This window comes from Polypterus senegalus, chromosome 9 (assembly GCF_016835505.1).
Source record: "Polypterus senegalus isolate Bchr_013 chromosome 9, ASM1683550v1, whole genome shotgun sequence".
In the NCBI taxonomy this organism is placed as follows: Eukaryota; Metazoa; Chordata; class Cladistia; order Polypteriformes; family Polypteridae; genus Polypterus; species Polypterus senegalus.
The window spans coordinates 61,030,745-61,055,918 of NC_053162.1; positions in this window are offsets into that span (position 1 = coordinate 61,030,745).

Sequence of the window (25,174 nt, forward strand, 5' to 3'; positions counted from 1 at the left end):
CTTTTGGTGAGAAACGATGTCCGCTTGTCTGTGTCCAGGTCCCGTTCTACAATGTATAAGGTGGCATATGGACATGCATATGTGTGACAGCAGCCCTGTGCCAGGAAGAATGCTGGTGACATTATTGGCACTCAGTCATGTATGATAAATATGCTAAACCACAAGCAAATTAAATGAAAGAAAATGGACCAAAGTCCCAACAAAAAGGGAAACCCCAAAAATGGTGAAAATGACACAAACACAAGGCTATCACTACTAAATTCCTGATGCTTAAAAAGTTTTACATGCAGATTCCATATTATAATGTAGGACAGCTTAGTGACTAAGAAGTAAGGTTCCAGACGCAAAGTTCACAATACTGAAACGTAACACTGAATACCATAAGTCACCTATTTTTTTCTAATCTACTAATCCAAGTACAGTGCAACAACAGAATCATTCACCATTTATTTCTGGGTAGTAATAATACAACAAACTTAGTATTTGGAATATTTGTAACTGTTTTTATTTGGCCATGGAATGGTGCAGAATTGCCTAAAAGGAGATAAACAAACACAGCTCTGCATTCTCTCCAAGTCTAAAACTACACCAAATTTCACAAGACAATTGTATTGTCAAGTAATTTCCTTGCACAATGAAAGAATAATTTGTACTTTAAAACCTCTGTAATGGCATGCAGTACCTCAGATTCTTAAAACAAATAAAGAATTCAAACCAAACAATACAAAATAAGAAATAAAGAATTTAAATAGGAGAAAGCAGAAAAATAACACAGAAGTGTGCTTCACTGGCTAAGCCATAATTCAAGGCAGGTGCAAACCAAGGTCAGAAACCAAATAATCGTAATGTTTGGGTGCAGCCATCCGAATGTTGACTGCTGGCCACATGGGCAGACAGCTGCTACCCGTGAGGATTATTACACAAAAGTCAAGACAGCTGCCATCTAGGCTGCGTGTCAGTAAGACAGAAACTACAACCTATAAGAGTGAACTACATTTTAGACAAGGAGAAAATGCAAGGTAGTATTAGCATTACTGCAATAATTGTGACATGTTTTTTCCAAATAGAAATATATGGCAAATTAAGTTATTATCCGTAGTTTGTGTTTGGTGTGTGGGTGTGAGTGCCCGGGGTTTGTTTCCTGCCTTGTGCCCTGTGTTGACTGGGATTGGCTCCAGCAGACCTCCGTGACCCTTAGTTAGGATATAGTGGGTTGGATAATGGATGGATGGAAGTTATGATCTTACAACACAAATATATCGCAACACATATAATAACTTTATGCTTAGCTTATCTTATAGAATCTTTCAGCAAAGAAATCCAAAAACAGGCCCTGTCTAGAGATCCATCATAAAGGTTGGCAGAGATGAACATAGCAGTTAGCTGAGGAGCCCTAATTGATCTACTTGTTATTGTCCCCAGATGCTGTCACAACCCGAAAAAACTTGTAGGTTGGCAAGCTAAAAAGGGACAGCATGCCTGGGGTTCTGCAGTTATGCAATCTTAATAACAGGGCATGGTAACATTTTTAATAACTTTAGGATAAGACTGTTTTAGTACAATAAACCAATCAGAGTTCAACTAGAAGATCTCCTCCAACCCTGCACCAAGCTAGGAAATTTATAATAGAAGAATTGTATGATGACAAAATAAAGATTTGGGGATTGGCCTCATATATTGAATTTTCGGAGTAGTTACAAAGCTGATACTGGTCTTGTAAGCTGTAAACAACAAAAGACACAATAAATGAAAGAATGAGGTTTATATCAAGGCGGCAGGAAGTAAGGTGAGGTCATCAAGGTGGTACAGAAGTGAGGTCATTAGGTTGAGACGGAAGTGAGGTCATCTAGAAGTGATAAAAAGTTACTTCAACTTTTGTGGTTCTTTGGGAAGAAAGAGAGAAGGCATTAGTACCCTTTTACTAACCCTTTTTCCGAATCGGACCATTTGGCTGTCCCCTAAATGTATGCGCGTGACACTAGGAACAACATTTTATCACAGTTTTACCTGGTCCAACTCAAGAACTATTTATCTCACAAACTATTATGGCATAATAATGAAAACTAAAAGCAAGACTGCATAATTAATAGAAAAATGCAACTAATTTAACATAAGAATATTTAGAAATAAAATACAAATTGACCCAAAAAAAAACATTATAATAAAACTTACAGCAATTCCCTTCTCGTCATTTTCAAAATAGTCTCCTTGAGAGGCAATGCACTTGTTCCAGCGCCTTTCCTATTCCTGGAACTACTTCCTGCTATCATGTATTTTCAGCATGTCTCGATCCTCCTGTCTTCTTTCCAGGTTGTTTCACCACTGGTTTTTTTTTTTCAAGGATTTCCTTGTCCTTTCAGTCTCAATTGGGAACTAAAACAAGTCACAGGATATGAGGTCTGGTAAATACTGGAAGGTGCAAAGCAACAACCATATTATTTTTGGACAAAAAGTTTTTGACTGGCAACATGATGTGTGTACATGCATCGTCATGGTGTAAAATCTAGTTTTGACACAGTATGGAGAAGATTAAATCTTAGAGATGAGTGATGGCGCAGTGAAGTTGTGATAGCAGATTGCTTTCCAGGAAACGTGACTTAATTCTCCACATATCTATTTACTAATTAATAAACACTATGAGTCAATAAATGGTCACTGTACATACTGACTGAACTACCAAAAGACTTTGAAGGACTGTCTGTAGACTTGGATGGAGTCTGACAAAGAAAGGATAAAATAGAAGAGTGTTTCCAGTTTCTGTGGAGAGACAGTTTCAAAGTATTTTAAACCAGAAAACACACATCTGAGTAACCAAGCAAAGATCAACTTGGCCCGAGATGGTAACTTCGAAACCACAATACATTTCATGTAAAAACACGCAATTGAAAATTGTTTGTATGTACATAGAAATTACAAGTGGGCCACAAAACGTAATGTCTATTGCTGTGTTAAGCATCTGCTAAACATAAACATGTGGAGAAATTACACAAACAAGTGATTTGAAGCTTGTGTGGGCACCATGATCAAGTAAAGGTGGATGGCAGGTTGAGAACCCCTGCACTAAGATGACTCCTATGGATTTAATTTGCTGAAATGGCGCAACCACAGGCTGTGCAGAAACTGGCACTTAGGAAGGTAGCCCCCAAGTGAAAACTTCAGTTTTTGATTTAGGACCTTAAGTTCTTTATTTGTGGCAACTTGATTTAATTTCAGTTAAATCAGTGATTGCAGATAAACGGACATAGCCATCAAGATGTTTGTGAAGTTTGAATATGGTAGATTGTTGTAAGAATTTTTATTGCTTCTTCCCCCAAGATCTTGGAGCTCCTGAGTACTCTCCCGATTGCCCATATAGTTAATCCAGTCCTGTAATGGTGATAGGATAAATATTAGCAGAGAATTTTGTGAACAGTCCAGTTTGAAAAGTTTAAAATGACACATAGTACTGTGCTGTCTCAACGGTTTGATACTTTCTAGTATTCTTACAGTTTTCAGTGGTTTAGCAAATACAACCTTATTATTTGATTGAACTTAATTAGTCAGTCATTGTCAAACTTGCTTAGTCCTGAACAGGGTCATGATCTGTGCCCACCAGACACACTAGACACAGCATAGCGCATAAGGCAAGAACAAACCCTGGACAGGGCACCAGTCCTTCACAGGGTAAACACACATACATACATCCCCCCACACACACACACATCAACCACACACTAGGGCCAATTTAGAATTGCCAATGCACCCAACCTGCACGTCTTTGAATAATGAGAGGAAATTGGAGCAAACCCACACAAACCTGGGGAGAATATGCAGACTCAATGCAGGGAGTACCTAGGATGTGAACCCTGGTCTCTTTACTGTGAGACAGCAATGATGTCACTGAACCACCAAACTTTCTGAACTTAGCAGGCAACGCTGCCGTTACATTATAAATGTCACAACCTTATTGACTCAACCTTGACTACATCCGAAAATTAACACAACCTCATGCCACACCCATCATTTTCATTTCAGTATTTCCATCTAGTGCCTTGCTGCCTTCACCTCTCCAGCTTTGTCTGTATCATTCACTCCTGTCTCCCAACCTCTTATATGAGTCCTTATCAACCATCTCAGTTTGATCGTCTTACAGGTTGTGCATATATAATCTCTATATATAATCTTCATTTGGATCTTGATCTTTGTTTGTCCGCAAATGAATTAGAAGAAGAAGCACTAGATGGCAGTAGAGAGACAGCTAAAACATAGGCATTGCATTAAGAATCTCCTCCAGGCTTATACTATTGAAGACTGTAGTACTCCAGTCACACCTCAAAACACAGACATTCAAACAAAACAAATGTGCTTTAAATTGACTAAAGAGATCTTCATTTAGATCTTGATTTTTGTTTGTCCGCAAATTCCACCCATGCGTAGACCACCTTCCAGTTTAGTACGTTGTTGTTACTCATGGATGTCAGCAATGTGCCGGAATAACAAAAGGGGTGGTAGACAGTGTTACGCTGGATAGCTCCTGAGGCCTGGTTAGAGAATGAGATTGCCGAAGATAAAAGGTACATGCCTACGTAACATGTAAATGAAAGAAAGACAGTGGGTAAAATGAATGACAACAAAACAGCATGTTCCGGAAATTATTATTGTTACGTTGTAGCTGGTGAGTGCTGCGTGTCTCACAGTTGTACCGTGGCTTGCTCACATGTCAGTGAAGCGATCCCTATTTATGCTTTAAAGAGCCTGGATACCTATTTGTCCCCCTTTTATAACCATTGCTCTGTGTGTATTACCTTACTCTTTGGATTGCCACAAAGCAACCTGCGAGATTGGAGAAAGGTTGAGAAGACATCGTGAGAGGAAACGATAGCGTCGTGAAAACGAGACGGACTGTGAACGGACAGAAGCAGAAATGCTCCTACATCACCACATAATTACGATTCGGACAGTGATTCCGAGTAGGCCGTTCCTATTGAATCAATGTCCAAGGGTTTTCTTTTGTAATTTTGTTTCCCTTATAAAAAAATCATAATGCTGTGCGACGAAGGGCCCAGTTCATGACTGGCAGCTGCGTTTAAACAGGGAGCCCTTCACAGACAACTTTAACACATGCAACGTAGTTGGGCACACATGGCTAGTTTACTATATTTTCATAACATAACGTTTTCTGTGATGTTCAATGGCATTGTTTAAAGGATACATCACATACTGCATACTACAATCATAAATAGTACACTAAATAGTGGGTTATATTTCACTCACCACAGAATTCACATTTTCATGTCTTTATCCAATTTTACTATATAATCATGTGGAGCCCCACCACAAGAATATCCATGATCCAAAGAGTTTCAGAAACACTACTACAGAGGAATAAACTTAGCACTAAAAAATCTTCTGCTGGAAACTACAAAGTATCTAAATGAAAACAATGCACCCTCAGAGACCATGTGTGAATGTGATGCCCAGTGTGACACTGCCAGAATTCATACCCCAGTCAGCAGCACTAACCACTGAACCATTCATGCCACCCTTTCAGTGCTTTATATCAGGCTAATTGTTGATGTCTAAAAAAAGGTGTATATTCTGGTTACCAGGTCAAAGTCTTGAATTTGTTTCTGAATGACATTTTGTAGAATAAGCTCTTGCATAATGTAGAAATTCAATCACCCTTCACAAACTATACAATATACAATATAAACTGGTATAGTCCATATAGTATACATAAGGTTTCATCAGAGTTATTCAAAGAGCATATTGTTGTTTCCCATATTGTGCACTTGTACATTTTTTACTTGTATTTATTTATTGTATTTATTTTTTACTATCTGTGAAAAAAGTTCAAATTCATCATTACATCATAAAACCTACAGTATATATTGATCTTTGATAATGATTTTCTATTATTTTCTGTTGTACTTTTAACTTTTACAGTAGCATTCTTTCTAATGTAGTTTGTTCAACCAAGACACCCAAGGTAGCTATTCCACTGGAGTTCAAAGTTGGGCCTTTGCCAAGAGACTGCACAAAGACAGAATTGTGTCTAGTGTGTCTGGTGGACTGATTGTGTCCAAATTTGAAGTGGCCAGTAGTTGCTTCTGGCATTTAAAAAGATGTTTTTTCTCCATGGATAACCAAGGTAACTTTCCCAATGACCCTTTTGACTTTCAGTCTTCCATCAGTAACTCTGACAAATTGTCATGAGTGAAATGTCTGATATTTTACCTTTGGCCATTATTTTTGAAGCACATGTCTTTCTGAAATTTTGTTATGTTCAATTTGGAATTGATGGAAGTTTGGCATTTAGAGTTTTGAACTGTTGAGTTTAAAGTAATGGATACTTTGGCGTCTTCCTGTTACCAGTGTTAACAGCTGTAAAATCACCAAAGAACACTTATTTCAGAAGCTGTGAAACCAACTACAATCTACTGCAGGAAACTGGGCTTTATTTTTCACATCCTCCAGCAATATATTTCACCAGATTTTTCTTTGTACATTAGATTGTACTTATTAAATAAAAATCTCACAATCTAGATGACAAAAGCATATTTTTGAAAGTCATTGCTTTCCATGCACTCTGGTGTTCAGAATATTTCGGTAATTATACTTCTATCTTTCCATTATGTTCCACATTTTTATTTGAGATTAACCTAATTGAGTCCTTTGTCATACACTAAGGGGCAGTTAATGAGAAATGAGATCTATTATCATGGAATCTTTCAAGCACTCTTCAGCTCTGCAAGTAGAAAGGTAAAGAATATGCCTGGAGCTTTAACTATTGTGGTGCCTGATAATGTCAGATCCCAGACACTTTTCAGATTTATAGCTGTCAAGAGTTTGGACTGCAAAGCTATACGTTTATCAGATTGCCTAGATCAAAACTTCATTTGACATGCTGTTTGCTGCATCCAGGTTTCTTCTGTCTTAGTACACGTTGTTGAAAAGACAGTTAACCAGTTACTACACATCTTGCTCTTAGATTGGTTCATATTAGAGAACAGCTTACAGTTAATCTTAAGGCATGTCTCTCCTTGTTTTGTGCCGAGTGTCATTCTTACATGTCAGAGCATCACCTTCTGGGCTCATCCAAGGTATGTCATATCATCCCGGGGCAAAAGGAGGTGCTATCGTTAACATTGTCATCTCCATCTTTCCCCACAATGTTGAAAAAAACACTCCAAAGGAGAACTGACTCCACCCCTTCCAGTCAGTGTTCTATAAATCCTGACCACAATGGAAAGGGGTGTCACTTAGTGATCTGTGCGAACCACCGAATGGAGCTCCAGCAAAAGTAAGAGATTTCCAAGGATCCCATTTTATGAGCTACCAGGAAAGCCTAAACCTTGATTGGGATCCTTTCTGTTTGTTAAGTGATTCGTTGAATGACTTTAGAGTTGTTTATTATATTAAATGGGGATAACCAGGTTGGTGGCCCAACTTTTATTTTGTGTGCTTTCTCCACTCACATGAGCACATTAGATATAAAGTAATAGCCTGTCTGATATGAATATGTGGCAGAGCAGTTGAGAAGGTTAAATTCAGCACAAGTAGTCAGAGTCCTGGAAAGCAATTTGCCAAAGTACACCAAGGTGTCGTGAAGACAAAGAAAGTTGTCAAGGCACAAATTAACTTTCTAGCTAATAATACTGAAGCAGCGCCTTGTCTCCAGATAGCTATTACCCTTTTGTGGGTGATGACTGGCAGAAGGCCAGTCATTATCTCCCAAGTCATTAGGTGAAAGCACACTGGGAGGAGTGGGACAGTGATGTTATTTCAGGAAGAGACCCCAAACTCTGTCTGAAGCACTTACAACTTTAAGGACTAGGGAGCAAAGACACCAAATACTGTTTGAGATGTTTAGCCTGATGCTCTTGTAGCTAAAACAGAGTGCAAGAATGATTCTAAGGCTTGGCCAGAAGTCACAGTATATGGTAGTTTAGAGCTAGTTCAGTTCAGAGATTCCTTGAGTGTAAAGTCAGTGAATGGTATGAATGTCTTCTGACGGGTGTAAATTGAGGCCAAAGTTTTGAAAGAGATTTGCTACAACAAAAAGTGTGTATTGTTATGGTAGAAGGGATCAGCCGCCACATCTGATAGAAATCAACAACCTATAGTGGAAAGACAAATTAAACTCTAACCCAAATTTATTTCAATCATTAAAATTGTTAAAAAAAACTGCTGAAATAAAATCAACAGTTAATATTTACCGTTAGTAATCTTAAATAGAAGTCAGCATCTCAGCAGTATTTGGCCCGCTAGAATGTCTAAATCAAATCCCAATTGACTGGAGAAAAACACAATCCCAAGAATGAAACTTTGGTTCTCCTTGTGGTCTACTCCTTAATGTCATCCGTGTGTTAGAAAGAACCAGAAAGAAATGTCTAAATGACTGAATCAAATTGAACAATGACCCAATCAAGAAAGGGTGCAACTTTAAAATACTTAATTTTTATAAGGTGGCTTCCTGCGTTTCAAGGAAACACGTGAATATCATCTCCCTGGAAGTTCTAATGATCTACACCAAAGCTTTCTCCAAGTCAGCTTTGCATTAATGGTTCTCCTACAGCCACTTTACAGTGTCCTCTGATGAGACGAAAGATGAGCTTAAGAAATGAAGCTATCCAAACATGTGCACCAAGTTTCCAATGATAAAAAATCAGGAAATCCTACACTGTTTCCTATCTTCCTAGTGCAATTTTCCACCTGTTCTCCCTGCCTCACAGAGTCTTATCTCTTTTTTCTGTTGACTTTACCTGGCTAGTCCAATCTTCACACAGTTAAACAGTGCAATTACAATAATACATGGAAAATGTAAATTAACTGAGGGCTCAAAAAGAAAAAACATCTCACATCAACATAAATTCAATATAAGTGCACTAAGCAACACAACAACGACCAGAAACCTCTGTGTGCTAAAATAACTGTGACGTTATTAGTGTCAAAAAAGGCACTGTGATTAACGTCAAAGTGGAAATAGATCTCTGCAAAATGTTTTGTCAAAAAGTGACTCAGGAAACATCAAAGGTTTGTGGTAGCCACCCATATATTATGCATTGGCTGCAAAATTGGATAATATTATTGAGTTGTGATTGGTACAATGTCTAAAACAGAACTGACTTGAAAGAGAAAATGTGGTGGCTTTAAAGGCCAGTACAGGATGTGACAAAATCAGGACTGGAACCGGAAGTGACGTCTTCGGGACAGGAAGTGGTGTTATCAATTGTGCTGAAACTGAAAGTGACGTCTTTACTGGCACCAGAACCTAGTGGGATTTCCCATTGATGATCTGCAGAGGATTGACAAAGAGAGTTAGTGCAGCTCGCCACCCCCTGGTCTAATGAGGTACTACTATTATTAAGGCCCTCTAGCTGACTCCCATTCGCACATGTGTGACATTGTAAATCAAATTCAAAAACAAAACACTAAATACATAAGATATGGAGAGTATTCTCCACATTTCAACTTTATAGGCAAATTAAGCTAATTTTTGGATTAATATTTACTACCTATTGGCTTTGTATTGTGTGTACAGACCAAAGATGGGTGCCATGTTATGCCATCAAGGAGTCACGGTAGAGTGGTGGATGTGTGACATTATGGTGCCCTCAAATATTATCTTGGCTCCCATTTTGAGTCAACATAAAAGCGGGCATGAAGCACTGTTAGACTGTCACCTCTTCAATTTATTTTTGAGAAGCCAAAATCTTTTATTGTTTAATTTTTAACATTTTTTTTCAAGTAGTATTTGCATTTATAATCTTCTTTGTGCCTTTTTCTTGTGCCGATGATTTTTTTTTGTTTAATTGTTTATACAGGGTTGTTTCCCTTTTTCATCACTAAGGTATTTACGGCCATTTGAGTAGGCAGATGCTCTTGTTGACTGTGCACAGCGGATGGTTGAAGCAAGTTCTTACAATTTTTTTGTTGTTTGTTGCCATTTAGATTCCTATTTTTTAAACTATTGATAGGAACAATTGGTCTATTCACACCATGCATTGTCTACACAATTTCCCTGTCATTGCTAAAATCATGATGGTTTAGTGACACAATTGTACAAATACTAAATTGTCCCTTCTATTTGCCTGCCTGCAGTTCACAACAGCCCCGTACTATGTAATGCGATAGACATCACTTCACTTGATTCAGTAGGATAGCTGAACCATGCAGTGCACACTTCTTACCCAACACTGATATATTTCAGCTAATATATACATACTGTACAGTATGTGCAGTCATGTTTAAAAGTAAGTACACCCCATGGAAACGGGTGTCTTTTCTAACATATATGAACAGGCAAACCAATGCCTATAGGTGAAATACTTGAACAAATAACACATAAAGTTCACTTGCTGTATTCATTCTCATAATGTAAATTAACAAAAATGCAGATTTGCGATGTTGAAAAAGTAAGCACACCCCTACATTTATCACCACTTGCGATCCATACAATTCAATGTCAAAGTCAATGATTAGAACCTCCTTAGGGAGTATGCAGTTGGAACCTGTTTTATTCATGCCACAGATATCTAGGTTTTAGAGCTGTCATTGCTGTTTGTGTGTGTGTTGTCATCATGCCAAGATAAAAAGATCTCTCTATGGACCTCAGAAAGAAGGCTGTGGATGCCTATGAGTGTGGCAAGGGAAAGGAAAAGATTGCTAAATTATTTGAAATCAAGCATGCCAGTGTAAGGAAGATCTCTTCTAGTCTCGATTGAGGTAAGCAATACCACTCCATGATGAGAAGTGGTGCAGTCGCTAATGATATGTTCTGTTACCCCTACTACCCCAAAAAGACACACAAAGAGGGCTCTCAGCCATGATGCCCTGAGCAGGCCTCATCCCTTCCAGTCAGAGCACCATAAAAAGGCTTGGACCTGGAAGGTGGCATCTCACTTATGACCAGGACTTGAGACCAAACAAGTTCCCAGACGTCAACCTATGAAATATAATACAGACAAAGAACTCTCTTCTGGGTGATTTTCTGGTCAGTGTCTTTTTTGTTGTGCCACTGCTTTTCCTTTTTGCTTTTCTTTTGTTATGATGACATGGTGATTATTGATCTAATCTGGTTCCCTACCACTGGTCAGACCCTCTCTCTCTATATATATATATATATATATATTGTGATGGATGTCTGGCAAGAGTTTCCGGCCCTCACCCCCAGGCCGCCAGGAGGAGCCCTCCCGACAGCATGGATGTGCCCCGAGTTCCAGCAGGGCCTCATGAACTTTGTTGTTTTTATACACAGCCCTGCTGGATACCTTGGGGACCACAAGGAGTCGTTATAGGGAGGCTTGTGGACTCATATATGCCCTATAACCTGGAAGTGCGTCATAATCCTGGGACAGGAAGAAACGACGTGCTTCCGGGGTGAAAATACTGACTATTTACCCTGACCCGGAAGGGATAAGGACTTGTGCACTGTGGGGCTGGAACACCTCCGGGTCAAGGGATGTAAAAGGACTCTGGGAAAGTCCAGAGTTCCCTTGCCACGAATTGACTGGGATTCTCTTAACCTGCCGGGAGAATGGAAAAAGTTCAGACAGCACGTGGAGCTGATGTTTTCTGGCCTGCTAAAAGGCAAAGACGAGAGTGAGAAATGCAGCTACCTGCTCCTGTGGACTGGGGAAAAAGGAAGAGACATTTTTAACACATGGACTCTCACCCAGGAGGAAGCCATGGTACTGAAAGCTTATTATCACCGTTTGGGGGCATTTGTCATGTGTAAGACGAATACGATATTCACGAGATACAAATTTAATGAGAAGACGCAGGGCATAAACGAGACTTTTGATCACTTTGTAATGGAGTTAAAATTGCTGGTGAAGGTCTGTGCTTATGCAAACGAAGATGAGATGGTCAGGGATAGAATAGTGTTTGGCACAAACTCAGCAAAAGTGCGAGAGAAACTTTTAAGTGCTGGGTCTGAGCTAACATTAAATAAAGCCGTGAACATCGCAAGATCGCACGAGATAGCACAAGCACAGCTGAGAACCTTTGATGCATGTACTCTTAGCGGCTCACATGAACTGACTGTGAACGCAGTACACAAACAACAATCAAGAGCTCCAAACAAAAACTGACCAAAAAATGCATTACACAATTGAGAAGGCAGCAAAAGAATATGAAGCGAGTGTTGCATACAAGCATATTCATAAGTGCAGCTACTGCGGAAACAAAGCACACGGTGGAAAAAGTCAATGTCCAGCTAAAGGAAGACAGTGTAAAAATGTGGTAAACTGAACCACTTCGCTAAAGTTTGCAGGACTGGGAAAGGTAAACCCGTGCATGCAGTGTGAGATGTCTCAGATAAAGAGAAAGACAAGCTGTTTATTGATGCAGTAAGAAAGGAACAACCCTCTGAAGCTGAACAAGCCTTTGTAGACATATCAATAGGAAAGCAAGGTGTAAAGCTTAAGTTTAAATTAAGTTCATAGACACGCTACCGATAAATATTCACAGGCAAATCCACAACTTAATACCGGGAATACCTGTTAAACATTTTAGATTCACAAATACCGATTTGGGTAGTGAACACTTTGATGAATGAAACCTGATATCTTTACAACGGTTGACAAACACGGAATGTAACTGAAACACAACATGTCCTCCAAATACGAACCTGATTGAAAGAAATAATGATAATCAAATCCTTGATGACAGCAACACTCATAACAGTCACAAAACAATTACATTGACAATCATGTTACGTTATTTTTAAAATGTTTCCTTTTCTTTTTCATAACTTCTTTAACACACTACTTCTCCACTGCGAAGAGCGGGTATTTTGCTAGTTGAATATGAAACAGAAAGAGAAAATAATGACACAGCTAGAAACGCAGCAGCAAATTTCAGCAAAAGTTAAACGCTTGTGTCTTGAGCACAAGGCAGCTATGCAGTGTCTGCAATGGACATGGCCATCCGCTGTGCATAAGATACCATATTGACATTGGGGGGCAAAGGAGCCACCGATTCTTTCTCTGCCCAGGGCTGCCACAAGCCTAGAGCCGCCCCTGAGTACTGCTGCGATAAATTATTTCATCGAAGGTCGCGCACAATCACTGCGTCACCGTGTCCCCATGTTTAATAATGTGCTTTAACTCCTATCATCATGAAAAGGATATCACATATACATCTCAGTATTTTAGCTATTCAGAGAGCTGTAATATCATGAATGTAATGGATTCTGTGTCCTGTCAGAGGTAGAGAAAGTCAGTTTAAGAAGCACGTAGTGATTCACACACATAGAGCATATAGAAGACCACATACAAAACAAAGCATTTAATGTGCTACTTTACTTACAATGTGATTTGAGAAATTAGTTAATTAAACGATTTTAAGATGAAGTTTATGATGTTCTACTTTAATGACAAAATAAACTACATGATTAAAGTGGAAATTTCGAGATTGAAGTTGACATTTCGTTCTTTTTCCCCACTGTGTGCCTATTTTTTTTCTTTGTACCCTAATAAGCTTTCATATGACACTCAGATGGTGGGCTATGACTCGCCTTTTCACGGCGACTTTGATATGTGACAACTTCTTTTTTATTTCGGGAACTGTGCGACTTTGTGAACTTGAGCTTTCGAGTTTCTCCGACACGCTATGTCACTCGATCAGCTTCCTTTTTTTGTTTATACCACTGTTTAAACCAACAAATAGTATGTTTTTCCTTGCCTCCGCTTGGTATTCGCTGAAATTCTTCCATTTTCCCTCTTGCTTTTCCCATTGTCTTTTAACAGAATGCTGATCTTAAGGGCTATTTATATTGATTTACATATTCAAAGAGGCGTAATTCTGGGAGGAGGCGGGGCGGGACAGCAGGCGCGTGCATGAGCGTTACTTTTCACGCTGACAGGGATTTATATAGCGGAAGAACGCGGAAGTTGGCGAACGCACAGATTCCTGCATCTGGATTTTTCTGTGCGTAAGCACATTTTGGCTTTTGTGCTTACGTCATGTTATAGTGCGAATTCTACGCACGGCGTTATACATGAGGCCCCTGGTCCTATCTACTTCTGCCCTTGTAACCTGCCAGATTAAATCCATTTCAGAATGAAAACTAGAAGTACAAGGACAACATGAAATAATGTAATGAAAATTAAACTTAAATCAGCAATACATTACCTCAGAAAAAAATAAAGACTCTCTGGGGAAAAAAAAATGAAGTCTTACAAAAATCAGAATAAAACATAAATGTACTTGCCAACGTACAGCAGTTGGTCTCCACATATAGCATGAATGTACTACCCAACTTCTTTTCTTTTTTAGATGGGACATAGGAAACAATGTCAAAAACAGCTATACAACTGTTACAAGTAACCTGCCTGCCTCACTGTCTGTGTTGCATCCTGGGTATTTCACCCAAGAGACCCTATGGCAAGCTGTGTTGTTGACTGGGGCTGTCATTTCTTTCACTTTTGCTGTTTTTATTTCATGTATTTACTGCTCCTTGGCTCTGTACCAAAGGAAAAGCAACATATTGTATGTTAGTATTTTAATAGATATGATAGAATATAATTCACCTAAGTTAAACATCTGAAACTAATTTCTTTGGTAAAACAAAATTCACTTTCACTATTGTTCAAAGCCATTTGTCAAAATATTTAGAGTAATTCAGTAAAATATTTTTCAGTCTGTCTAGCCCAGTGACAGCCATGGTTTGACATGGGCTTTGCCATTGGCTCCACCTTCTACTGTTTTGTGGTCTAAAAACTGCATGCTATTCCTTATAAAAGCAGATTGAACTTTCTCATTCTGATATTTTGCTGATTATGGCAATTGTGTAAAGCCCTTTAATGCAGCTCTAGTCTCCTATACAAAGTCTTTCTCAGGTGTACATTATATTTACTAATTATGGAAAAATCACTTAGTAGCTGGGTCATGTACAATAAAAATGACAGCACTGCTCAATCATTTTTTGCAGATTGCCTGCAGCTACTGTTCATGAGCACAGTCTCCTGCTGTGGAGCTTTGCCCCTTTTAGGAATTCTTGTTATTCATATTATTGTCTGGTTTCAGGTTTAGGTTTTGTGTTACAATCTTCCTGACCAAGATTCATTAAGCTTCTTGTGCAAGATTGTTATAAATTCAGGTATTATTTGTTAATAGTAATGCAAATTGAGCTCAGATTTGCCTTTTTAGATCTTTATTTCTAGTTGTTCCAGAGCTTTTCTGTCAGGGGGTGTTTGCTAGTATTTTAGTGTGTTTTTGTTCTGTATCTTCCTCTTTCCTTAATTACTTTTACATTATTTTGCTTAAATCCATTAATTTATTTAATTTTTAAGTATTTTTTTTCTCCTTACTTTACATACCATTATTATTCTAGATGATTAATATTTTCATTTTATTATGTTCAATCAGGTTATTTTCTTTTCATATTTTTTCTTAAATGGTGTCACAGACATGTGCATGGATGATGGCAACCTGTCGCTCAAGGGGTTGATGCCTTTTCTTTTCCTCCACTGATGTCACTTCTGGTGTCCGTTCGTTTCTGTCAGAAGTGCCTAAAACTGAAAGATCTGCCATCTTAGGCAGCCATTTAAACTTGCCATCTTGAAATGACGTTCTCAATTGTATTTGTTAAATGCATTTTTTTTTCCTCATCATTTATACAAGGTTTGCCTTTGGGTGCCCCAACCCTTTATGTTGTTTCTGACTTGTTTCTTGCAATGAGGATTTGTTTGTTTAGTCAAGTAGCTTGGTTGCTCTCAAATACAAGTGACTCCTAATTATGTGCAGCTTTACTTACAGGGTTTGGTTTGTGCCTTTGTCTAGTCTGGGTTCTTTTTTTTCATGTCTCCAAAATCTGTACTAACCCCTACTTTCCTGTACTGTTTTATTTTCGGTTTTCTGTGGTGGTGATCTGCACCACCACCACCTGATCAAAGCACCGTGCTGTCCCTATATTGATGGATTGAAGACCAGATATCCACATGACCATCATCGTCTAGTTCTTCCATGTGAAGCCTGAAAACCATGAGGACTGATTGAGATCATTTATGTCAGGTAGAATGCATAGTGGGGGCTGAGCGTTCTCATGTTGTTATTGTTGGTACGAGTTGATTGGACTTTTCTACCTTTTCTGTATCCCTGAATATGTTGTGCCTCCAAAGGCAGACACTCAGAATACCTCCATTAACTTGTCTAAATATGGACCAATACTGGCTCTAGCCTGAGGTCTTTCCACTTTACTAAACTCTACACATTGTCAATTGCATTCTCTTTAACATATTATGGGGTTAATGACTTAAAAACAAAGCGTATTATAATTTGGTTATGGTTTTATTATGGAATTGCCATATGGCATTTCTTTGCTCCTTCCACAAGGAATTGATTTGACTTTGTGTGCTTTTTTACGTGTGACATTAGACCATTAAATTTTCATAATAAACACTATTGTGAAAACAAGTGATTGAAGAAATGGAGGTGCTAGTGTGAAAAAAAAAAAGAATTTCTGAATGCTGTTATTTGTCTATGTTTACTGTGAAGATAATTAACATGCATATTATATAATAAAATTATCAATGCTTACATTTAGCTGAAATGAAATAGGCATGAATTTAATTCAGGCTCGTCATGTATAGTCCAGATTTCTAAGTCTAGATTTATATTCTATTCCCACATAAGGGAAAAGGCTAAGCAAAGCAGGTGTTCACCTGTCATCTTTAGGCACCAGTGTTATATCTGAAGTTTTTATTTATGTCATCAAGCAATGTGCACTTGATTAAAATTGACACCTTAAACACTGTGCCAGCTGTTGCTTAAGCTCAATGGGTTTCATTTCATTTGATCTGCTTTTTTATGTAGGGTGCTGGCATTTGTGAAAATATCTGATACTCAGCAATAGGTATTCCCAAAGATGTTCTGTCGCAATTGTTGTATGCTTTATTCGACCGAATAAGCCTATGAAATATTTCATGTATAGATAGCGGGGGCCATACAACTGCACTTGTCTTAGTTTGATGTCTTAAATCACCTACTGCAGATTCAAAGACACTGGTGTTGGTCTTCCGTTAGTAATGTTAACATTTATGAGACCCAAAATTTAAAACTAAACACTGAATTTGCTTTATATTATACAGGATACTGATCCAAAGTAAGCACCACATATATTTAAACTCTAAAACCAACCATACCAAACTTAATTTAAATAGCCAAAAAAATTCAAAAGCTAATGTTCTGCTTTTAACTCTTGAATTGTACTTCTAACCTTTGTGTTATAGTTGCTTTTTGAGAAATTTCAACAAGAATTCCCAGTATAAATATAGTGAGCACTGTTGTTCACTGTTAAATAAAGCGAGTCACTGAACAATCTGTTGCACCCCACCAAGTCAGGGTGTGGGTCCATAGGCACTGGCAAAGTCCAGCCATAGTGTGATCAGATCTCCCTTATTCTTCTGCACCTCTCTTATTAGCTGTTTAACTGTCAATCTATGCTCCATGATGTGCTGAAACTTTTATTATGCCACTCTTCTGGACTCAAAGGTCAATGTAAGCATTCTTCCATAAGTATTCACTCAGATGCTGAGTGACAATGTTGAAAAGAAATATTGAAAGAAATCCTGAACAAGTCAATGTGCTGAGTGTCTTTCTCCTCCTCTTTGGGAATCCAAAATATTCTCCACAACTTCTACTGCTGAGCTACCTTTCCACTTCTCCAAATGACCCTAAGTGTCCACCACAGTTTATATAAAATTGTAGGGCACCTCATGTAAACCTTACAGGAGACTCAATTTGTCCAGGGACTGAACCCAATCTGGGTGACTTTGTTTCATCCTTCAACTCATTTCATTTGAGGACCTTGCTGCACTACTGCATGTCTTCCATAGAAGATGGTCATTTGTAACAGACTAGTCAGCTACTACGCTTCTGTCCAAGCAACTGGCTGTTTAACTTGCAGAGATTTTCAATGAAGGATGCTCATTACAACAAGAATTTGAAAACATTTCTACTGACACCTGGATATATAACAATTGGGAACTAACAAATTGTTTTAATGTTTGCCATGTTTTGAATTATTACAATAAAGTTAATTACACTAATGGAAAATGAACAGCAATAACCATACATATAAATGATTTAATATTTGGTACTTGTTGTTCTATCCTTACAATTTCATTATGGAATTTTTCTAAATATGAATATTTTGGCAGTTAAACAAAAATAATTATTTCAATACTGCTGTGCACTTACATAGAAAACAAATATATCAAAGACAGTAAATAATCTCCATTTACGTGATACTAATAGAAAGCTCTTTTTATTACAACACTTTGTTACCCAGTAAAAAGTTAGGTGGTCTGCTTTATGTATGCCTTTAAAAATCCCATCACCATGCAAAACCGGATACGTTTTTCTAACAACACAGCTGCAGTCTTCATATTAATCAAATCCATAGAGTCTTCCAACCAATTATCCCAACTAAAATATGCTGGCGTAAAGAAATTCCAATTCATGACTGTTATTCACTTAGCAGAAAAGCTGGCTATTGCCACAATTCTCATCTGTCATTCTGATCTATTTTTCATTCAACTGCCCAATCCACAGACAGACAACACAAGGCAAAATAAATATGCAATATTTTTGAAAGCAACTTTGTCACCTCCAACCCTGATGATTTTATCCAAGGACATTCCAATAATGAAATTTATTAAGGTGACCAGTTTGCCATACACATGCCAACTGAAATCTGACACTGAAAGATCCATTATTTATTTTAATGATGTTATATTTACCCAAAGTAGAATTTTCAGTTGAATGATTTTATATCATACATCTTTCCAATTTGGATCTTTTTTGTGTTGAGAAGAAAGGAAACCCATTTTCTCCAATCTGCCAAAATGTAACAAAAATGTCACTGTCACAAAAAAGAAAGATAATTTGACTTACATAGAGTGGATATTCACTAAGCTCTTATAATATAATATAATATTAATCCTAACAGGGAAATGCTTATAGATCATATATTTTAAGAGAGTTTTCAACTGAAAATACAGCTAAAATGCAGAGTCATTCAATTATGAAGTCTCTTTTGTTACACCAAATGACACTAAACAATCTTCCCTTCACAATATGCCCAAATTATTGAATATTTAGATTACATCCATGATGTAAAGTTTAATGGCTTACTACTTACTCTAAATAAATAAATACCACTGTTTATAAGGAATTGTACTTTAGAACTCCCCGCCTTCCCTTCTACATGCATAAGAGTAATAGACATGAAGCAGTTAAGTTATAACTTTAAATAATGTGCTACTGATTTTATTCATAAAATAATAACAAAAAGCAAAGTACATGTGAATATTGGCAACCATACAGCCCAATAAATGCTACATGTGTAGTTTCAGGTGGAATACAGACTTATAGTTACTTAAATGTCTCTACTTAAGTCATTGTTTCTACTCAGATTTCTTCAGCACAAGGCCACATGCCTGACACAATATGGCTGCTGAGCTGTCCCCCTAAGTGTTTTGTCTTTCTGGCCATCGCGAGAGAGAAAGAGAGGGGGGTAAAGTAAAATTTATATATCATCTATACACATCCTTAAACCAATAGGGCATTGTGTTACAGAATAGCCTCATATTTAAAACCATTCCCAAACAGCCCACTTTCAACAAATAGAATTTCGGTATAGCTCATCTCATACTTACAGGTTTAATGGCTCTTGGAAGTCCAAATGCAGTCAATCCTGCCAAGCTGGTTTGATGCTACATCCCCTATGCTGCCTTTACACACACTAATATTACATTTCCTTTGTCTGAGTTACAAAGTGTTTATCTAGTTGTATAAAAAAATTCCTGTCACAACACTAATATTTCTCTAGTTTTGACAGGTTTTTAGCCTCCATTTGTAATTAAATTTAAAACCCAGATCAAATTGTAATTTTAGTGGACAAACAGACATAGCCAACCAAGACTTGGAATGATATTCCAAAGTACATCATGATTAGAGCATTTGGTTTCTGCATGCTTAGTATCAATGGGATGTATGTTGTCTCGCAACAATAATTTTTAGCTGTTCCAAGTGTACATTATTTAGTGAGAGACATAAAATCAAGATACAGTACCCTAGATTATGAAATCTAAACATAGGCAATAAACATTATGTTTATTGGGCTCCAGCATGGTTTTATGTTTCACACTTTAGTTGTGACAGTAATACAAAATTAGGTCAAAAACTAAAAGTCCAAAAAGCAGCCAAGGTATGAAAAAGAGGAACTGCATATACTTGAACTCAGTAGCACGCAAATGTTAAAAGTTTAATACATCAATGAATCACATCATACAGTGTACAGATTTATGACAAGTGTATCCTGCCAATGGCCAAGTTCCATTTTTGAGTGGAATTATAACTGAAACTCCCCTTTCCCAACATTGCCTCGGATCAGCTTGGGGTTAACTTTTTGTAACCTGCTTTATATCTTTCCCAGCTTGGTCCCTCTGTCTAGCCAAGCGGTACAGGTCCTTTTCTCCCTCATTAGTGTCCAACCTCTCATACAACTCATCATATGCCCTTTCTTTAGCCTTCGCCACCTCTCTCTTCACTTTGTGCCTCATCTCCCTGTACTCTTGTCTACTTTCTGCATCTCTCTGACTATCCCACTTCTTCTTGCCATCCTCTTCCTCTGTATATTCTCCTGTATTTCCTCATTCCACCACCTGGTTTCCTTTTCGTCCTTCCAGATGTCACGCCAAGCACCCTTCTTGCTGTCACCATTACTACATCTGCTGTAGTTTCCCAGCTGTCTGGTAACTCTTCACTGCCACCCAGTGCCTATCTCACCTCCTCCCTAAACTCAACCTTGCAGTCTTCCTTTTTCAACTTTCACCATTTGATCCTTGGCTCTGCCCTCACTCTCTTCCTCTTCTTGATCTTCAACATCATCCTACAGACCACCATCCTATGCTGCTTGACTACAATTTCTCCTGCCACCACTTTGCAGTCTTCAGTCTCCTTCAGATCAACTCTTCTGCATAGGATGTAATCTACCTGTGTGCATCTTCCTCCACTCTTGTACATAACCCTATGTTCCTCCCTCTTCTTAAAATACGTATTCATTAGAGCCATGTCCATCCTTTTGGCAAAATCCACTATCCTCTGACCTTCTTCATTCCTCTCCTTGACCCCATACCTACCCATTACCTCCTCGTCTCCACTGTTCTCTTCACCAACATGCCCATTGAAATCCAATCACCACTTTCTGTCCTTTGGGCACACTGTTCATCACTTCATCCAACTCACTCCAAAAATCTTCTTTCTCACTCATTGCACACCCAACTTGCAGTGCATTTGCACTAATAACATTCATCATCACACCTCCAATTTCCAGCTTCATAATCATTACTCTGCCTGACACTCTTTTCACTAGTATATCTATATATACTTGCATATATCCATCTAATATGATCTTTATAAGTAAATTGTATTATTTGGTTTATTATGTCAAATGTGTTTGGGTTATTTGTTGAAAAATCATTATGTCCAGACTCCAATACATTTAGTGGAATTTTTTCAGTGCAGACTTTCACTGATTTATAATTATGCAGATCTCTTCCTATTTTCGGTGTTTCCTTTGGAAGGAGAAACAGAGATCCTTCACACATCCTACACTAGTGATGCAAATAGTTCCTTAATAGAACTAAAGAAGAGAAAGACAAATTAGTGGTGGGTTGTTAGTAGTGTTCAAATGTACTGGCCTGACATATCTCTAACGGTAAAGTATTCCAGATTTTTGGTGCAAAAAACAGAATGCTGCCACATCAGTTCTTATATGCTGCACTCCCAGAATACTAAACAAGCCAGTATTAGAGGGCCTAAAATTACTGTTGTTTAAATTAGAAGGCTTTATTTTTTAGCTCCATAAAACAAGGCCAGCATTAAAGGACTTGATTTATTAGATAATTTTAAAAATAGAATTCTGCTAGATATTCATCTGGGCAGATGGCTTACCACCTCTATAAACGTGATAGCATCCTGAATCTCAGAAAGCCTCAGAGGGCTATTCAATTAACCTAAACATGGTGTCTCAAACTGTGACACTTATATTTTATCAAAAAAAATAATTCTTTCTGATGTTTATAAAAATAACAGTATTCATTCAATTTTACTTAATTATTAATATTTGGTAACTTTAATTCCATCTAAATCATTGATTTTTTTGTAATTTATTCTGAATTTCTTCCTTATTCTCTGTGTAGAAATGCCATTGTCATGACTTAAGTATTGTTGTGTTGTTTCTCTTATGATCAATACGTTAAATTCTGATTGCAATAGCTATCTTTATGTCTTTATGACGCTTAGTGATGGGGAATTTTGCATATGCATCATCAATTTTAGAAACATCACTTGTTAATATTGACACCATTCTGGGTTGTAATTTATATTTGTGTAAAACATAAGAAATTGTTTGTCCTGATACTGTACATTTGCTTTATGTTTTTCCAAAATGTTCCTTTGGCAACATTAATTCTGAAAAAAAGTCAATTTGTGTAGAAATCAATTTAATATATTCTTCATTTTCTGTTAATAAAGGGTTGATATTATTTAAAATTCTAAGCACCAGCACAAATGGAGCATGGTCAGAAATAACAATGGCATTATAATGGCAGGTATTAACAGAGGGAATCAGGTTTTCATCGATTGAAAAAGAAGTCAATTTATAAATGAGCAAGATGCACTGAAGAAAAAAGAATACTGTCTCCAGTACATGTTAAGAAATTCCATGGTCAGATGTGTTATGGTCCTTGACAAAATGTGAGAGTACTGAAGTATTACGTTTACAGCTAGAGATGATTTGTCTATTAGTACACAATTAATATTTCCTGAAACCTTGAGCTTTTTCACTGTTACTATTAGCAATTTAAGAGAGAACTTTAACTATGAATTCTTTACTGCCTTAACATGGTGTGTATTTGTTAGCCAAGATGAATTGAGTTTCATGCATTTTCTCAATTACTAAATGCAGCAAACCTCCAAATTGGAGATTACCCTTTTAGCCATACATTTAGTGGCTTTTTGAATCAGTATTACTAATAATAATACTACCACTAATAATAATTATTATTAATAATAATAATAATAATAATAGTAATACATTTTACAGTGGTGTGAAAAACTATTTGCCCCCTTCCTGATTTCTTATTCTTTTGCATGTTTGTCACATAAAATGTTTCTGACCATCAAACACATTTAACCATTAGTCAAATATAACACAAGTAAACACAAAATGCAGTTTTTAAAAGATTGGTTTTTATTATTTAGGGAGAAAAAAAATCCAAACCTACATGGCCCTGTGTGAAAAAGTAATTGCCCCCTTGTTAAAAATAACCTAACTGTGGTGTATGACACCTGAGTTCAATTTCCATAGCCACCCCCAGGCCTGATTACTGCCACACCTGTTTCAATCAAGAAATCACTTAAATAGGAGCTGCCTGACACAGAGAAGTAGACCAAAACACCTCAAAAGCTAGACATCATGCCAAGATCCAAATAAATTCAGGAACAAATGAGAACAGAAGTAATTGAGATCTATCAGTCTGGTAAAGGTTACAAAGCCATTTCTAAAGCTTTGGGACTCCAGCGAACCATAGTGAGAGCCATTATCCACAAATGGCAAAAACATGAAACAGTGGTGAACCTTCCCAGGAGTGGCCGGCTGACCAAAATTACCCCAAGAGCGCAGAGACGACTCATCCGAGAGGTCACAAAAGACCCCAGGACAACGTCTAAAGAACTGCAGGCCTCACTTGCCTCAATTAAGGTCAGTGTTCACGACTCCACCATAAGAAAGAGACTGGGCAAAACGGCCTGCATGGCAGATTTCCAAGACGCAAACCACTGTTAAGCAAAAAGAACATTAGGGCTTGTCTCAATTTTGCTAAGAAACATCTCAATGATTGCCAAGACTTTTGGGAAAATACCTTGTGGACTGATGAGACAAAAGTTGAACTTTTTGGAAGGCAAATGTCTCGTTACATCTGGCATAAAAGGAACACAGCATTTCAGAAAAAGAACATCATACCAACAGTAAAATATGGTGGTGGTAGTGTGATGATCTGGGGTTGTTTTGCTGCTTCAGGACCTGGAAGGCTTGCTGTGATAGATGGAACCATGAATTCTACTGTCTACCAAAAAATCCTGAAGGAGAATGTCCGCCATCTGTTCGTCAACTCAAGCTGAAGCGATCTTGGGTGCTGCAACAGGACAATGACCCAAAACACACCAGCAAATCCACCTCTGAATGGCTGAAGAAAAACAACATGAAGACTTTGGAGTGGCCTAGTCAAAGTCCTGACCTGAATCCAATTGAGATGCTATGGCATGACCTTAAAAAGGCGGATCATGCTAGAAAACCCTCAAATAAAGCTGAATTACAACAATTCTGCAAAGATGAGTGGGCCAAAATTCCTCCAGAGCGCTGTAAAAGACTCATTGCAAGTTATCGCAAACACTTGATTGCAGTTATTGCTGCTAAGGGTGGCCCAACCAGTTATTAGGTTCAGGGGGCAATTACTTTTTCACACAGGGCCATGTAGGTTTGGATTTTTTCTCCTAAATAATAAAACCATCATTTAAAAACTGCATTTTATGTTTACTTGTGTTATATTTGACTAATGGTTAAATGTGTTTGATGATCAGAAACATTTTGTGTGACAAACATGCAAAAGAATAAGAAATCAGGAAGGGGGCAAATAGTTTTTCACACCACTGTAGTTATATAGAATCTGTTTCATGCTCAAAATGCTTCAAAGAAAATGACAATGAACAATAGGGCATATACAACACTGGAAACAAATAATATCTACATAAAGCACTAAAAACAGCACATACAAAACTTCATATTATAATAAGAAAAAATAAACCAGAATACAAACACAAAAAATACAAAATACTACAAGAAAGCATTGAACAAATAATATAATTTGTGTTACAAACACAAATAACCCAAAGCACTTGGACAGAAAAGGGTTATAAAGTCGGGGTAAGTTAAATGTGTTTAATTTGCTTTTTAAATCAATAAAATGACTCAGGTGATTTGTTTAATTAGGGAGATCATTCCAAAGTCTGGGAACTATAGAACTGAAGGCTCTTTCACCCATAAAGCACAGGTTAGTTTTGGGTAGAACAAGATTGCCAGAATCAGTAAACAGTGGGTAGACAGCAGCATGGTGATGGAGGA